The sequence below is a fragment of the Pelodiscus sinensis genome, chromosome 3, assembly GCF_049634645.1.
Source record: "Pelodiscus sinensis isolate JC-2024 chromosome 3, ASM4963464v1, whole genome shotgun sequence".
NCBI classification, from domain to species: Eukaryota; Metazoa; Chordata; order Testudines; family Trionychidae; genus Pelodiscus; species Pelodiscus sinensis.
Window position 1 is genome coordinate 44223802 of NC_134713.1, and position 16761 is coordinate 44240562.

A 16761-nucleotide genomic window follows, 5' to 3' on the forward strand; every position below is an offset into this window, starting at 1 on the left:
CACCTCCTAGCCGGCAGCCCAGCAGGGCCCCTCCAGTAGGCTCCTTGTCTGCCATGCCCTCACACACTGCTCAAAGCAGCAAGCTACTGGTGTGGATAGATCTCTGTAACATGTCCATATAACCATGTATCATTCTCATATAACTTTGTATTAAGAGATTTTATTTATACATGTCTTGTTCTTTTAGATATATCTTTATGTTAAGCTTTCTTATAGAATCCTTGTATTAAGAGAAACCTTGTATCCAGTCTTTCCCATAGAAACTTTGTATCAAGCTCTTTATGCTATAGGTCTTAGGCAGGGGTGGATATAGGGCAGGACAAACGGGGCGGCCACCCCGAGGCGCTTTAGAAAGCCCCGCGCATGCACCGTGGCGCAGCTGCGTATGCGCATGCACATGGCGTCACTGCGCATGCGCCGTGGCAAAGGGGGGGCCCCGCGGAATTATGCTGCCCGGGGCCCTGGTCTTAGGAATAGTTAAGGTAAAGAAAAATGTTTTTTTGCTAGGAGTAGAATAGATCTCTCCCCTTTCCTTGAAAAGAAGACTGGACATGCAGACTGCCTTGGGAGTGAAGCAGCAGGTGCCTGCCCTTTGGAAGAACTCTCTTTGAAGTAACATTAAGAAAGGCAAGGTGATGACTAACTGGCTGTAAGAGAGGGATAAATATGAGGCATCTTGCAGAGGCACCCCGGGTTTTTCATCTTGTCAACGTGGGAGCATCGATCTGGATTGGCAGAAGCCCGGCTCCACCTCTCCCCCATCTTACTCACCTGGCCAGTGCAATTAGGGGGAGCAACTATTGGTAACAACAAGATGGAATGTGCTTGTGTGTGTGTGTGTGTGTGTGTGTGAATTAGGAATGCATGAGTGTAATGTGTCATATGCATATGATAAAGTATTGATTGATCTATGTATGTTCAATACATGTGGCGTGTTGCTTTATCACCGTGAAAAAGATCCTGGGTGCTTCTTTTAAGCACAACACTGGGGCCTGCATGTGTACATCTGCATGGTGTGCTCTCGTGGGGGGAAGAGAGTAGTGGTTCTCCACATGTTGGACATGCCTGAACCTTCTGCTCCCATTGGCCCGAAACCAGGGAGGCCATGAGAATGGTACTTGAGGGGGTCAGGGTGCGGAGACCATCCTCTCTTCAAAGGACAAGGGCAGAGACATATATGCTGACTCCAGCAACTGGCCACTTTGCAAAGTGTGTGAAGCTGTGGCAACCAGGGAACCTGCCTAAGAATCCTCTGGGCCACAGTGGGCCAGATCCAAGTGTTTGGCAAGCCAGATTCAGCCTAAGGGCCATATTTTGCAAACCTCTGGCTTAAACCCTGAAGCATAAAGTTTTACTCCTTCTCCAAAAGTTTTCTTAGCTGAAACTATTATAATTGGATATTCTTGCTATTCAAAGAAATGCCCTTACTGACATTTCCAAATTTTTTGCACCCCCAAGAACATCCTGGAGCAATGAATTTAAATGTTTAATTATGTGCTGTATGAAAAAGTATGTTCTTGAGTTATGCTTTTGAATTTGCCACCTATTAATTTAATTGAATATTCACTAATTTTTATAGTGGGATACAGGGAGAACAGAAGCTTTCAATCTAACTTCTCAAGACCATTCAATATCTTACGTAATTTATCAGATCTCTTCTAATTTATCCCCTTTCTAAACTAAATCTCAATCTTTTCCATTTTTTTTCCTAAGAAAAATTGTTTTATGCTTCCATTCATTCCCATCACCATTCTTTGAACTCCCTTCTAATTCAATTATCTTCTTTTTGAGATGGGGTGATCAGTGCTGTACAAAACGTTCCAGAGAAGGCCACCCCACTGACTTATAGAACGCCATTATAATATTTCCTGTATTTTTTTCCATCCTGTCCTTATGAATCTTCACTTCCTCTTTTCTTTTTTGACTTCAGCTTCACATTGAGCTAAAATCTTCAGTGAGCTTTCTACAATGATTCTAGGAGTTCTTGTCTCATTTGATATTAATATAGAAACCTGCAAAGGGCATGTATGAGTAGTTCATTTTTTTTCCTCTCATGTGAATTACTTTATATTCATCAACATTGAACTTCCTCTGTCCTCATGTTGCCCATTCACATTTAGCTTCGTTAGAGTCCTTTGAAGTTCCTCATAGTGTTGTCTGGATTTGAGTAATCAAAATAACTTTGTGTCATCTAAGATTGTGTTCCCTCTCTTATCATCCCCCTTTCTAGGTTTTGAAGAAATATAACAACACCAGACCTCTGTGGAAAGACTAATAACGGTCTTATTTTTTGCTGTTATGTTAATATTTTCCAGATGAGTGCATTTGGATATTGCTTTGTATTCTTCCCTACCATCCTCTTTTCTACATAGGGTTGCCAGGTGTCGGTTTTGAACCAGACAGACCAGCATTTGAGCTTTATGTTCGGGAAACAAATTGAAAAAATATAAATGAGAAAATATAAATGTCCGATATTTTCTAAATAAGATGTAATGTAATGTCAAGTGTGCCCGGTATTATTGTTGAAACCATCTGGCAACATATTTCTACTATATGTTTTTTTCTTAATTCTTCTTCTGACATTCTAAATAATACTTTTATAAGAAACAAGGATGACTATGATAACACTAACACCAGTTCATTTGTAGCTTTAGTGAACTGCATCTTTGACTGCTCCATATTTTCAGTGTGCCATCTTATTTATTTACTTTGGCTTTCTCTACATCAGCCATCTCCATTTTCTTCATTATCGCCTACTGGTTATTTCTGGGCTTGAAAACAAATTGTATTCCTTTCCTTGATTTTTCCAGGGAATAAGAGGAGTATTCTGGATGGAAGACAAACATAAGCTAACTAGAAACCTTGATTTCACACATGCTTGACTTTAAGCTTGTGTGTGACTGCAGTGACACTAAAGAGTAATTTTTAACTCTAGGAAAGTCACTGAGTGCATGGTTCAATACCCACTGAAATATCTGGAAGTCTTTGCACTGACATCAGTGGGCAATGAACCAGGGCCCAAGTTTATGGAAAAGCTTCAGTAGTCTACAGGAAAACTGCTGATTAGCGTTAGGCCCATTCAGGGCACTAAGAAGAATGACAACAGACCTCAAGTGTGCTTGCAGAAACTTTTCCGGACATCAGAGTGAGTCACTCCATCAAACAAAAGCCACTTTTACAATACAACTAATGAGTATCAAAATCAAAGGAAGTCAAATGGAATACCCAACACAGTGCTACTACACTTTTTGAAAGTGGTTGTGCACACTTTTTGACAGTGGTTGTGCACACTTGAGAATTGTTATCTATTATTACTGTCAATTAATGGCCTCAAAAATTCTCTTTGAACTGTCAGTTATTGCCTATTTAATGCCTAGAAACTTTCATGTGTAAGCAATCTACAAATTTTTCAGACCTAGAAACAATCGGAGAATAAGGGGATACAAATTCCTAAGAACTAGAAACATTTGCAGGAAAATTGCAGGAATGGTACATAATGAAGAAGGCAGGTCACTGATACAGAATGATTCGAATCCCTTGGTTTGTTGGGTGGAAATAAACAACTGTTTTAGTATGGTTAAGTGTAAATGTACATATCTAGGAAAAAAGAATATGGGCCATGTTCGCAGGATGGGAACTGTACATTGGGAACTAGTAACACTGAAAAAAATATATGGAGTTGACATGGATAATCAGCTGAATATGAGCTCCCAGTATTGCACTATCGCCAAAAAAAGGCAAATGCAATCCTTGGATGCATAAATAATGGAATGTCAAGTGGGAGTAAAGAGGTTATTCTACCTCGGTATTTGGCACTGTTGTGACCATTACTAAAATAATGTGCCCAGTTCTTGGGTCAACAATTCAAGAAGAATGTTAAAAATGTTAGAGAAGGCCCCCAAGAACAATTAAAGGAGTAGAAAACATGCCTTATTATAGTGACAGACTTCAGGTACTCAATCCATTTAGCATTTTTCCCCTTTAAAAGGAGCCCTCAGTTGCGTTTTGTTAAACAAAAACAACAAAAAGCTCTGCCCCTTTAAGAAAATGCATTTAAACATGTTTAGAGGCTTTTTGGCTACATCAGGCTGCCACCAGCTGACATCTTTAATTCTACATCTTTAATGGCCACGCTGGACGGCTCCCCTGCCCAGGTCACCTCGAGGCGTACAGATAGTTCGGAATGGCTTGCTAGTCCGAACTATCTAGCCCGTGCTGCGTGTAGCCGCGCGGCACGGGGTTCGAACAAGCCGGCATTTAAAAATGGCGCCGGCCGGCTTATGCAAATAAAGCCCGGGAAATTCAAATCCCGGGCTTCATTTGCACGTTCGGTATGCATACATTACCCCGCTAGTTTGCACTAGCGGGGTAGTGTAGACATACCCTCAGAGAATACCTGTAAAACTTCATGTATAGAAAATCAAGTAACCAGGAGCACTGCTAGTTATGAGTCAGATTATTTTCTCCTTACTTAGGCATTGTATCCCTTATCTGCAGAGAGCCCTGGGGCTCTCTGAACTCATGATGGAGGTCCTGATATAACTAGTGAAATCCTCTTTTGAGAGGTGGGAGGCGTGTCCCTCTGGAGCTGCTGCTGCAGTGATTCAATACTAATATTTTAAAAGACTAACCAAGAGACCCCCCCTCCTAGCATTTCAGTGTACAATGGAGTCCGGATTAACCAACACCCGGTAATCTGACACTCCGCTTTATCCGACCCTGCAGCTCCCCGCTTGCTGCCCCATCGCTCTCTAGGAACAGCTGATGTGCTTCGTCCCCGCCAGGAGCAGCATCAATTGTTCCCTTACTCTCTAGAGGAAGCTGCTGCTGCTCCTACCTGGAAGCGTCCCAGCAGCAGCAGCAGCAGCAGCAGCAGCAGCAGCAGCAGCTTCTCCTAGAGAGCAACGGAACAGCTGATGCTGCTCTGCCAGGGATGCTTTGTCCTGGCAGGAGCAGCATCAGCTGTTCCATTGCTCTCTACAGTAGAGTCCGTATCATCCAACATATTTGGTAATCCGACCATGTCTCGGTCCTGTTTAGGTCGGATGATAGGGACTCTACTGTACTGTGCTCAGGCTGCCATACTCACAGCAAGCCAGCAGAGTGTGACAGGAGGCCACAAGTCAGCTTAGGGACATAGAACTGCCTACTTCTTCCAAAGGAAGGCAAACATCACCCTTCCACGAGGAAGCCATCGAAGGAATCTCCATAAATGCAGCCTTGCACATTTTCCTAGCCTCTCTGTGGGATTCTCACATTAGGAATTTATCTGACCAATGCTGTTTATTGTTACTATAAGTATTATGATAATGCCCCAAGGGTCCAGTCAAAGTCAAGAACCCATTGTGGTAGACACTATACAAACACAGTGTTGCAATCTCTCTGTGCAAGACGGACTGTGAGGGACTCCAAGAAGATCTCATCAAACTGAGTGATTGGGCAACAAAATGGCAAATGAAATTTAATGTGGATAAGTGTAAAGTAATGCACATCGGGAAAAATAACCCCAACTATACGTACAGTATGATGGGGGCTAATTTGGCTACGACAAATCAGGAAAGAGATCTTGGAGTTATCGTGGACAGTTCTCTGAAAACTTCCACACAGTGTGCAGCGGCGGTCAAAAAGGCAAATAGGATTCTAGGAATTATAAGGAAAGGGATAGAAAATAAGACCCAGAATATCTTACTGCCCCTGTATAAAACTATGGTACGCCCACATCTCGAATACTGTGTACAGATGTGGTCTCCTCACCTCAAAAAAGATATTTTGGCCTTGGAAAGGGTTCAGAAAAGGGCAACTAAAATGATTAGGGGTTTGGAACGGGTCCCATATGAGGAGAGGTTAAAGCGACTGGGACTTTTCAGTTTAGAAAAGAGGAGACTGAGGGGGGATATGATAGAGGTCTATAAAATCATGAGTGGTGTGGAGAGGGCTGATAAAGAAAAGTTATTTATTAGTTCCCATAATAGAAGAACTAGAGGACACCAAATGAAATTAATGGGTAGCAGGTTTAAAACTAATAAAAGAAAGTTCTTCTTCACACAGCGTGTAGTCAACCTGTGGAACTCCTTGCCAGAGGAGGCGGTGAAGGCTAGGACTATAATAGAGTTTAAAGAGAAGCTAGATAATTTCATGGAGGTTAGGTCCATAAAAGGCTATTAGCCAGGGGATAAAATGGTGTCCTTGGCCTCTGTTTGTCAGAGGCTGGAGAGGGATGGCAGGACACAAATCGCTTGATCATTGTCTTCGGTTCACCCTCTCTGGGGCACCTGGTGCTGGCCACTGTCGGTAGACAGGATACTGGGCTAGATGGACCTTTGGTCTGACCCAGTATGGCCGTTCTTATGTAAATGGACATAAGATACAAGCGTACAGTAATTCCTCATTTAACACGTGCCCGCTTAACATGTTTTTGTGATAGCACGATTTTTTTTTTAGGGAACGTTTTTTGAATTACACAACCGTCCCCGGAATAACATGATTTCCCCAGCTGGCCTGTTGCCAGCGGCTGCATGGGGTTTCCCCCGCCTCCTTGCAAAGAGGCGGAGGGTTTGCCGCTCGCCTCACCGTTCCCCTCTGAACCCCCCTCACCAAACACAGTGCAGGTCTCGGCAGACCCGACACAAGGGCATACTCCCTACCCAATCCTCCTCCCCTCTTCTTCCCTTCCCTCCCCCAGAGCCAAGCACATCCCCTCCCTGCTGTAACCCATTCCCCTTTCTCCCCCAACCTTATGTCCCGGTTCCAACAGACACCACCTCTTGAAACGCAACCCCCACCTTTTCCATTATTTTCAATGGGAAAATTGACCTCGCATAACACGTTTTCACTTAAGATCATTTTCTGAAACATATCTATAGTGTTAAATGAGGAATTACTGTATTGTCAATGGTACATAATTTGCTAGTTATTTGCTCAGTGTCATATCTTCCGTATGGACTATAATATTCTCAAAGCAAAGGGAAATGCAGGATTTGTATTAGGGATGTTAAAATGTATTTATTAAAATAAACATGTAACCTCTGAAAAAAAAATGGAGTGGTTACATGCAAGGGAGGGGCAAGTGGCTCCCTGTAAGCCAGTGTGCGAGGGGAACTGGCTTTAAGCCAACTCCCTGTGAGCACCAGCTCCCATTTGCTGATACAGAAGAAATAGCACCGGGGGCGGGGAGGGCTGGGAGAGACGACCTGCATGTAACCATGCATGTCAACCAATGAGCCCAAGCACATTTGTTAACCATGTAAACAGTTATACTTTCACATCCCTAATATGTGTATATATTCCCACCTACAACTGTTTTTATACACATTAATTTTTTTTTTATTTTTGTCTTTGAGTTTGTTTTCCCATCATCCTATTCCTTGACTCTTCAACAGTTAATATAAAGTAGTGGTGGAGGGAATGTGTCAAATAGAATAGAAAAATATTTTCAGATTGATTCAGCCCTCCGAGGATAGGAGACATCCTTTGAATAGGTGAATGCATCCATTTTTCCATTACTGTATGCTTCTGTCTATCCTTTACTTTACTCTCTCCAATCAAATACAGGACTGTAATTCAGCCTGGAGGCTCTGTGGATTTTTCTCTTCACTGGACCAGCATGTATCTTTAGCAATTTATAAATAACTCTAGAACTCTTATGATGAATTATAGCACAAGTGTTCAAAGACTATTCATTATAGGTTTTTAAGAATATCCAGAACTGTATTTTTAGCTAGTTGTCTTACAAACAGACTCAGCAGTGGGATGACTGTGATAAAAAAAATGTTTAAACACTGTACTGGTTTCTTTATGTAAGCGAAGAAGGCAATAGTTCTTGGCAAATGTAATGTACAGATTTGCTAAAGACTCTCTGTTTTGGTATAATATGTATTTAAAATACTATAAAGCATGACTTCACACTCCTGTTTGGCTTTTTCTTATGAAAATTTCCATTAGACTTGGCTGACCTATTTTTAGCACCAGACATGTGTCTTAGCTAAATGGCAGACTGAATGTATGTTATCCTGTAGTGGCAGTAACTATCCAGTATTCTAAGCTGAAAATATAAGGTCTATGCAATCTAAACTTCAAATTGTTATTTAGTGCTAAAGCTATGGGATGCTGCCTTCTTCCACAAGCAGGCTCTTTATAAAGGATCAAATCTTATTTGTCTTACTCTTGTGACTAGTTCCTTTAGACTACCTGATCCCACTGAACTCAAAACTCCCCATGAATTACAAAACAACCAAATATTTGTATAGTACCAGGATCAGGTTCTTCACTTCAGTGGTGCTATTCGCTGGCCAATGCCCCCATTATTTTAAGATACATGGTTCATTTTTTGCTTCTTAGTATATATTTTAGAAATATGTGTCTGTCCATCCATCTGTGAGGCTGTTTGGTCAAGAACTCCTCCTAAACAGCTGGGACCACCAAATTTAATATGCAGCTTCCCTCTCATAACTTTGTGATGAATGAATGGAAGGAGTAATATCCTTCTCTGAACTGTCCAGTTAACTAAACCACCTGTAAGAGTTAGGACCCACAGATAGTGGGTCCTAGAAAGTCTCCAGGAATGCTATAGAAGCAGGAAGTGTTGACAAGAAGCCAGGAGAGCCAATGAAAAAGAGAGTATGGGTTTTTGTACTGGAAGCAGTGACCTTCCTGACACCAGTATTCGTGTAACCAGAGAAGAGCTGAAAGATATGGATTGAGCCAGGAAACAAGACATGGACTATCCAGCGATATTCATCCCTAGGGAAGGACTAGCCCTTAGAACAACAAATATGTGAGCAGAACAAGGAATGCTTAGTCAGATATAATCAGGTTATTTTCTTTATTTTTGGAGTTACTGGACTTCAATTCATTGAGCCAAATGACCCCTCCCCTTACACTGTAACTTTTAAACTGAATCTTAGGGAAGTAATTATCTGTATTTTTAATCTTGCCTTTTTTCAGCAAGTAATGTTTTACCACATATGTCTTCTTCGTTTTGTTAATAAAATCACCTTTAAGACTGATGCCTGTATCATACAAGGCAGGAGGTTCTATGTGCATGTGCCTAAAACTGCAAGATCAACTAGTAAGAGGATTACAGGTGTTTTTGTTGATACTGGAAGCTCTCTCCAGAGGGAGGGTTAAGGAGGCTGGGGTACTCCACAAGAAGTCCAAATGCATCTTCCTGGGTTCTCAAAGGGATTTTTACACTTGGATGGTGGCAGTGCGCAATCCAAGGTCAGGGAATCTGTGACCTTAGGGAGTTTTTAAGCAGAAGTCTTTAGTGGCAGGGGTCTCTTATGGGCCCCCACCTTCTGCACTTGAAGTGCCACTGTGGGGAACAGCCTTCACAAACTTAAAGCAAAGTAAGGGGTTGATTGTGCCAGGATAATGGGATATGCTTGGAATTCAATTGTTTCTCATAACATGGAAAGGAAGGGGCCTTGTAGGAGGGACAGTTATATTGCAGAATGACCACAGGGAACAGCAAGGACCCAGAGATGAGGACTTGGACAGTTATAACCCCATTGGGCCAGCCGGGGAAACAGGTAGAGAAAGGGACAGCTATTTACTACATAGTTAAGAGAATTTGTCTGTTTCTCTGTCCCCGAGCCAGGGGTCATTCACCTCTCCCCCAGCTGTACCCGCTGGAGTTGCAGCGGCCATGAAGAGGCAGTTTCACCTTCTCTAAGCTGCTGTGGCAGGACTGGGATAGTCCTCTCTCCGCAGGGCAGCCTGCATATTGAACCCCTCACCCCCCAATCCCACCGCAAACAATGATTTAAATGGAGAAAAACAAAATGTTAATTAAGGACCTAAGTAACAGCAAACAAATCTTCTAATCATAAATAAACAAATGGTACTACCCAGTGCAATGCTACCTACATACCAGAAATTTCTAGCGAAAGTATATGTCTATCCCTACTATGGCTTTTTGAGGACACATGTTTTCTAATTCACAAGTGGAGAAAACTTGCAAACTTAAAAAAAAAAAAAAAAGATTTAAACCTGTGGTTTCTTTTTGCTCTATGTTTGAAAAACACCAAGCAGTACTGTAGCATTTATCACAGATTGTTTTCCCTTTGCAGTACTGCCAACCATACATTCTCAAAAATGATGCGCCTACTACCCCAAACATCATGAGTGGACTAAAAATCTGATTTTTTTAAAAATAATAAACTTGTTTTCATTTTATTTCCATTCTTGTTTTTAAGCCCTTGGGGTTCATGTTTTCAAGTTTTCTCCAAAACCATGAAAGGTGGGTGCTTACTTTTTCAATAATGAAAGGTGAGATTCTCATCTGATCTCCTTACTCCAGGAGCTGAAGCTGTCAGAAAAGCCCAAATATCCCAAAGCTGGGATAAAAGCTCAAAAAAAACTACTACCACGTCAAATGTAAACCTTTATATGACAGATTTTAAATGCTTAAATATATGGTTTCTCTATTAAATCTAACTTCAAAAATTTAGAAAGCAAAGAATGGAAATGGCCTGTTGGGCCCAATCCTGAAGTACAGGCAGTCCCCGGGTTACGTACAAGATAGGGACTGTAGGTTTGTTCTTAAGTTGAATTTGTATGTAAGTCGGAACTGGTACATATTGTAGGGGAAACTCTAGCCAAACATTTTTTTTAGTTTTGGATAGCATAGGGAAAGGTTAACTCCCCTCTAATGTTTGTTTTGCTGTCTGTTCCCCTGTTCAGAAGATTTCACATCTATTTCTGTCCCTGTGACAAACTCAGGACTAAAGGAGTAACTCATCAAATACCAAACAGCTCTGCACCATGCTTTGAGCTAATAGCTTTATTTCCACACACCACCCAGGGTTCTAGGAGGAGGGTCCTTTTTTTGCTAACACAATGAGGCCAGCACTTTGTTTTGGTGGAGTCTTTGTTTGCCCAGGGAGCCCAGCATGTATAGGGGGAGGAGGGGCGGAGAGGGGGAGGGGGCAGCCTGTTGCTGGCAGGGAGGTGGGGGGGGCAGCGGGCGTGGGGAGGCACTTTTCCTCTGCCCCGCAGCTCTGCGGGACCCCAGTCGGAGCCGGCCCGAGGAGGAGGAGGATCCTAGGACCCAGGTGAGCGAGCCCCGGGAATGCTGCTGCGCATGTGCGGGAGTTGCCTCACCCCGTTCGTATCTAGGGATCCGACGGAAGTCGGATCCACGTAAGTCAGGGACTGCCTGTATTTACTTAGAAAGTGATTCCAACACTTAAAATGAATACAAAACCTGATTAAATAAGTTAATCATTTGTCATTCAGCATTTTGAATAAATAAATAAACAATGCCTCTCCCATTGAGCTTTGACGACAGTTTGGGTCTGTAAGAAACAGCAATGAAACCCAAATTACTTCCTTCTACAACAGTTTCTCTGAGATTTTCTTAAAATATATAGATAGTATAATTGGATCAACCTGATTTTTACACTCAGGGTTTATCTAGACTACACTAAAATGTCGAAAGAGGATATGCAAATTCCGATCTCACTTTCGAAAGCAGAGTTTTTAAAAGTGAAAATAGTTAGACGTGGCTTTTTCGGCGAACCCTCTCCCCCTTGTCGAAAAGCTGCTTTTCCTCAAAAAATGAGGTTTACGCAGCTTTTCGACGGGGGGGGGGTTGCCCAAAAAGCCGCATTTAAACTACTTCATTTTTAAAAGCAGAGTTTGCATGGAATTTGCATATCCTCTTTCGATACTTTAGAGTAGTCTGGATAAGCCCTCATGCAGTGTATACAAACCCTCGGTAATTAGCTGGTCTCTAGTGATCCTTTGAAAAGAGGAGGCAATTTACAAGTTTATTCCATTACCAGTTCTGGTGGTGTTTCCCATATTAAGCACAGGAAGTCTCTTTCAAACTGGTAGAAGTTTCAAAATTGAGTGAAATTATTAAGGGTAATGACTTAACAATAGTATTAAAGAACTGGTATTCCAATAACTATGAAAACCAAAACAGCCAGTCAGACCCAGTGAAAGTTGCACAACTGAAAATCAGCTTACATTGCTTGTAAATAGGAAGCATGACTTCACTACGGGCCAGATCAACAGGGTTGTGATTGATCCTGGCGGGAGGGGGGCGGGGGGTCAGTTTATCACCTCTAGCGCAGATGAGATAAATCAATCACCAGATGCTCTGCCATTGAGTCCAGTACTCCACCTCAATGAGAGGCACAAGGGGAGACTGACTGGAGAGCATCTCTGGTTGATACACCACAGTGAAGACATTGTGGAAAGTAGATCTAAGTACACTGATTTCAGCTGCATTAGTCACACAATGGAAGTTGTCTTACTTGGATCTACCTCCTGTGGTAGTGTAGATTAGCCCTGAGCAGCAGCAGGGCAGGTGAAGAGAAATCCTGTTTCTTACACCTACTTATACCTTCTTGATGGCTGCTTTTCTTTCCTTTTAACACCCTAAGTAGTATGTCACCTCAATTTATTTTCACAAAGACTCATGCCAATTTACCTCTTACTTTCATCTAACATAGTGATAGAAATGTAGCCATGTTAGTCTGGTGTAGCTGAAACAAAAACAGGACTGTGTAGCACTTTAAAGACTAACAAGATGGTTTATTAGGGGATGAGCTTTCGTGGGCCAGACCCACTTCCTCAGATCAAATAGTGGAAGAAAACTGTCACAACCATATATACCAATTGTATCCTTTGTATCAGCAGAAGGTAGAATTCATCCTAGGGTGAATTACGGAGTATAAATAATTGTCCACAGTTAGTATCTACCCATTCATTACCTCATCAGCACTGAGATTGTATTGCTTTATAGTTTTCTGTCCTCATTATTTTTTAATTTGGAGATAATGTTTTAGTACTAAAGAGAGCAACTAATTAATAGTGCTGCTAGAGACAGTCATAATAGACATGTACCATGCAAGATATAGTCCAGACAATGAATTTCAGTACTGATTTTCAACATTGCTCTTTTTCAAACCTGAGTCTCTCCTAGCAGACAGCAAATTTTGCAAAAATTACCAATAGTTCTGTAAATACAATGAGGAGTCCTGTGACACTTTAAAGACTCAGGCTGTGTCTACACTGGCCACTTATTCCGGAAAATCAGCCGCTTTTCTGGAATAACTTGCCAGCTGTCTACACTGGCCCCTTGAATTTCCGGAAAAGCACTGACGATCTACTGTAAAATCATCAGTGCTTTTCCGGAAAAACTATGCTGCTCCCGTTCAGGAAAAAGTCCTTTTCCAGAAAACTGTTCCGTAAAAGGGCCAGTGTAGATAGCACAGATTTCTTTTCTGCAAAAAAGCCCCGATCGCGAAAATGACGATTGGGGCTTTTTTGCGGAAAAGCGTGTCTACATTGGCACGGAAGCTTTTCCAGAAAAAGTGCTTTTCCGGAAAAGCATCCTGCTAATGTAGACACGCTTTTTCCGGAAATACTTATAATGGAAAACTGTTCCGTTTTAAGCATTTCCGGAAAAGGGTGCCAGTGTAGACGTAGCCTAACAGTTTTATTTGGGCATACGCTGTTGTTTTTACAGATAGACTAACACGGCTACTCCTCTAAAACTTGTTACAATAGTTCTGTGTTTATGGTAATCATTATTCTGTAAGGCCTACAATTAGACAACCAAATGCACATTTATGTATGACCTAAGTAACTTTTCAACATAAATCTCATAAGATGAATAACTAATGCATAAACCCATTCTGCTATTTTCCACATATCCTGTCTTTCATCCACTTTTATTATGAAGAATATATAGTTGTTTAATATAAAAGTAATCATAACTAGAACCAGCTGACCGCAGCAGTAGAAAAATATATTCATAGCAGTGTGACTTAATATTCACTTTCTGAACAAGAAACTACAAACTCTAACTTTCCAAATACAATTCTTACTCTTATTTGAATTGATCTACACAGTCCATAATATTTCGTACTATTATTCAAAACACTTCACTTTGCTAAACTAATAAGAATGCTAACCTTGGTTTTATATGGCTTTGCTAATGTTTGTACAAAGATTATAATTATATCTTGTAATTCAGTAGTTTTTAATAGTCTTTAAAATAAATATTCATTTTCAAACATGTTTTATAGTGTCATTTCATGATGTTCAATTAATCAACTTATTTCCCTAATCCTGAATTTAATTCTGTTTACAAAATATCAGACCAATTTCATCTGATAAACAGGAAAAAAACCAACAGCATTTCTACAGACAAACATAATGTTGAACATTAGTGATTAGTGAACATTAGTAAATTATTACATATCTGGAAAGGAGCACAAAAAAAATCAACTTTTCATATTGTAGGTATTGAGATTCCAGTAAGGTGAAAGAGGAAATTTTAAAATATGCAGTTTGAGCAGGAGGTAAAAATGCAAATAGACACAGCAAAATTAACAAAATAACATTAAACACTGTATGCTGAATATAATTATGATTATTTGTATCACTGTAGTGCAGTGGTCAGCAACCAGTAGATCGAGATCTACTGGCAGATCTTGGAGCCTCTGACAGGTGATCCTCACTGTTTTCGCCAAGAGTCTACCAATTGCTAGCACTTCAGCTATCCCTCTCCCAACTGCTGTTCATTTCATGTCCTTTGCCTTCGAGCTGCCCCTCCCCCTGTGGAACCACCTACTTTCTGGGCAGGGGAGGGGAGGGATAGGAGGGCCGCTGATATCAAGGTACCCCCTCTCCCACCCTATATCCAGTTTCCACAGAGCAGAGAGGGGACACAACAGGACTTGGGATGGAGTTTGCTGGCTGCTTTAGGGCGTGGTCCAGGGCTAGGGCGAGCCTGAATTAGCCCCACTACACCACCATCCAGAAGCCACCTGAGATAAGCAGTGCCAAACTGGAGTCCACATCCCGAAACCCTACCCCAGTAGCAAACCTCCTTTTGCACCCCAAACCTCTGCCGTAGCCCGGAGCACCGCTACAACCAAACACACTCCCAGCGCTTGCACCTAGAACCCCCTCCTACATCCCAACTGCCTGCCCTAAGAGCAGCTCAGAGCTGCTCTTGCACTCCAGATCTCTTAATCCAAGACCAGAACCTGCACCCCAACTCTCTACCCCAGACTGATGAAAGTGAGTGAGGACGGCCAAGAGAAGGCGAATGGAGTGAGCACGGGCAGGGCTTTGGGAAAGGGGCAGGAAGGAGGCAGGGCAAGGGTATTTATATTTGAGGTAGATTTTGGATTGAACTTAAATTCAAAAATTGATCTCATGCTTAAAAATGTTGGAGACCACTGCTATAGTGCTTGCAACCCCTGGTCTTGAAAATATACACATAATCATTTTAACAGGAAAGATAGTAAGTTAATTCAACTAAAACTGTAAAGATGTCTCAGTTCAGTGTAGGACATTAAAAGAGTTCCTATCCAGACTTAGCTGTGAGACATACCTTTACTTGAAGACCAATCATTTCACTTTGGGGGAAAGAAGCCAAGTGAAAATGTTTATCTTCCCATGGCACTTGGTTCCTGTTTTAATACAGAGCTAATTGTCTTGTCACAGTAGCAGCAAAGAGGAAGACTTCTATAGTGTATACAGAGGAGCACATTCCCCAAATGACCTTCTTTTAGGAAAATTACCCAATGCTTCCAAAAGGATCAGTCTTCTTGTGCCTACAGTCATACTGAAGCTGTACCAATGTAGCACACACAATGTGTCGACATTTCCTTCATCAAGAGAAGTGGTTTTCCCATCAACATAATCTACCCCTCCAAGAGCCAATAGTTAATTTGACAGAAACATCTTTCTGTCACTCTAGCTCAGTGATGGGCAACCAACAAGAGTGAGTGGCCTTCCTTCATCTCAGTGGGTCACAACAGCTTGCTGCCCATTAGGGTTCCACCTGCAGCTTCGTGGACTTCTTGTCTGCCTAATGCACTGGAGTCCCGCACCTTCTACTCCCCCACCTCCCTCCCAGCACTTAGCACTTTGGGAGCTCCACAAATCACCTGATTCATGCTCTGGCCCAATGCCTCCTCCTCCCTCCAAGAGCTTGAACAGCTGCAAACTGCTGATTCATGGTGTTCCAGCTCTGGGAAGAGAGGGAGGAGCAGGGACTGAGTGCAAATCAAGTGTTTTGTAAGAGAGGGAGGAGTAGGCAGTGCAGGTCTCTAGTGCTCCGGTATACAAGAGGCTGCAGGTGGAGCCTCAGTGGGCTGCATGTGGCCCATGGACCGCAGGTAGCCCATCACTGCTCTAGCTGCATCTACATTGGTTTAGGTCATCCTAACTACAGCTCTGAGGGTGCTGAACTTTTCAGAGCCCTCAGTGACACAGGTGGGTGGATCTAATTTTTAAGTGTAGAGACTGTAGTGGTTCTGAAAATTTTGTCCATGTTTTTAATGTTGGGGGATAGGGATCGGGGGTGTGAATGTAAACACCAAAAAAGGTCAGTCCATGCAAAATTTATTCGGGGACTCCTAACCAACAAGTACCTTCAGAAGTAGGTGTGAAGCTACGTCCACAGTTTCTTTAAATGTGTTTCAAGAAACTCAGCAGGACAGAGCACAGAGAAGATTCTAGGCAAAAGCCTTACAGAAAAGCACGGAGAGAGACGTTTTAGGGACAATTCTATTATCTTTATTCTAAAAATGTCCTTTGCTTTTGGTTAGAGCATTGGCACCAGCTAGAGTGTGGAGATGTCCTTGTTCAACATCCCATAAGCCACAAAGCCAGAAAGTAGTATGGGACTACTGCGTGAAAGTAGTGGTCTAACTACTTTCAAACAGTAGTCCCATACTAAATCAGTATGGCTTTTGGAGTAATCTGGAGCATTGCTGCAGCTGCATGGAC

The 16761-nt window shown here is 42.0% G+C and overlaps 1 protein-coding gene across 17 annotated transcripts in view; it reads right to left on the reverse strand.

Annotated features, from left to right (window-relative positions):
- Positions 1-16761, reverse strand: part of DST (dystonin) — a 470874-nt gene that overhangs the window by 452346 nt on the left and 1767 nt on the right. The window lies entirely within an intron of this gene.